This window comes from Phyllobates terribilis, unplaced genomic scaffold (genome assembly GCF_046119375.1).
Source record: "Phyllobates terribilis strain yellow unplaced genomic scaffold, ASM4611937v1 Scaffold_9__5_contigs__length_417890890, whole genome shotgun sequence".
NCBI classification, from domain to species: domain Eukaryota; kingdom Metazoa; phylum Chordata; class Amphibia; order Anura; family Dendrobatidae; genus Phyllobates; species Phyllobates terribilis.
Window position 1 is genome coordinate 409355168 of NW_027362769.1, and position 2247 is coordinate 409357414.

The window sequence follows — 2247 nt, forward strand, 5'->3', positions numbered from 1 at the left end:
GAGAGCTGACCACATGGAGATCAGACTGAGGGTTATATAGTGTAAGGAGCAGAGTCTCCAGGCAGCACAGAGGATGTCAGGAGAGGAGAGCTGACCACATGGAGATCAGACTGAGGGGTTATATAGTGTAAGGAGCAGAGTCTCGAGCAGCACAGAGGATGTCAGGAGAGGAGCGCTGACCACATGGAGATCAGCTGAGGGTTATATAGTGTAAGGAGCAGAGTCTCCAGCAGCACAGAGGATGTCAGGAGAGGAGCGCTGACCACATGGAGATCAGACTGAGGGTTATATAGTGTAAGGAGCAGAGTCTCCAGCAGCACAGAGGATGTCAGGAGAGGAGCACTGACCACATGGAGATCAGACTGAGGGTTATATAGTGTAAGGAGCAGAGTCTCAGCGCAGAGGATGTCAGGAGAGGAGAGCTGACCACAGGAGATCACTGTCTCCAGCAGCACAGAGGATGTCAGGAGAGGAGGCTGACCACATGGAGATCAGACTGAGGGTTATATAGTGTAAGGAGCAGAGTCTCCAGCAGCACAGAGGATGTCAGGAGAGGAGCACTGACCACATGGAGATCAGACTGAGGGTTATATAGTGTAAGGAGCAGAGTCTCCAGCAGCACAGAGGATGTCAGGAGAGGAGCAGCTGACCACATGGAGATCAGACTGAGGGTTATATAGTGTAAGGAGCAGAGTCTCCAGCAGCACAGAGGATGTCAGGAGAGGAGAGCTGACCACATGGAGATCAGACTGAGGGTTATATAGTGTAAGGAGCAGAGTCTCCAGCAGCACAGAGGATGTCAGGAGAGGAGCGCTGACCACATGGAGATCAGACTGAGGGTTATATAGTGTAAGGAGCAGAGTCTCCAGCAGCACAGAGGATGTCAGGAGAGGAGCACTGACCACATGGAGATCAGACTGAGGGTTATATAGTGTAAGGAGCAGAGTCTCCAGCAGCACAGAGGATGTCAGGAGAGGAGCGCTGACCACATGGAGATCAGACTGAGGGTTATATAGTGTAAGGAGCAGAGTCTCCAGCAGCACAGAGGATGTCAGGAGAGGAGCGCTGACCACATGGAGATCAGACTGAGGGTTATATAGTGTAAGGAGCAGAGTCTCCAGCAGCACAGAGGATGTCAGGAGAGGAGCGCTGACCACATGGAGATCAGACTGAGGGTTATATAGTGTAAGGAGCAGAGTCGTCCAGCAGCACAGAGGATGTCAGGAGAGGAGAGCTGACCACATGGAGATCAGACTGAGGGTTATATAGTGTAAGGAGCAGAGTCTCCAGCAGCACAGAGGATGTCAGGAGAGGAGCACTGACCACATGGAGATCAGACTGAGGGTTATATAGTGTAAGGAGCAGAGTCTCCAGCAGCACAGAGGATGTCAGGAGAGGAGAGCTGACCACATGGAGATCAGACTGAGGGTTATATAGTGTAAGGAGCAGAGTCTCCAGCAGCACAGAGGATGTCAGGAGAGGAGAGCTGACCACATGGAGATCAGACTGAGGGTTATATAGTGTAAGGAGCAGAGTCTAGAGCAGCACAGAGGATGTCAGGAGAGGAGAGCTGACCACATGGAGATCAGACTGAGGGTTATATAGTGTAAGGAGCAGAGTCTCCAGCAGCACAGAGGATGTCAGGAGAGGAGCGCTGACCACATGGAGATCAGACTGAGGGTTATATAGTGTAAGGAGCAGAGTCTCCAGCAGCACAGAGGATGTCAGGAGAGGAGCACTGACCACATGGAGATCAGACTGAGGGTTATATAGTGTAAGGAGCAGAGTCTCCAGCAGCACAGAGGATGTCAGGAGAGGAGAGCTGACCACATGGAGATCAGACTGAGGGTTATATAGTGTAAGGAGCAGAGTCTCCAGCAGCACAGAGGATGTCAGGAGAGGAGAGCTGACCACATGGAGATCAGACTGAGGGTTATATAGTGTAAGGAGCAGAGTCTCCAGCAGCACAGAGGATGTCAGGAGAGGAGCGCTGACCACATGGAGATCAGACTGAGGGTTATATAGTGTAAGGAGCGGAGTCTCCAGCAGCACAGAGGATGTCAGGAGAGGAGCACTGACCACATGGAGATCAGACTGAGGGTTATATAGTGTAAGGAGCAGAGTCTCCAGCAGCACAGAGGATGTCAGGAGAGGAGCACTGACCACATGGAGATCAGACTGAGGGTATATAGTGTAAGGAGCAGAGTCTCCAGCAGCACAGAGGATGTCAGGAGAGGAGAACTGACC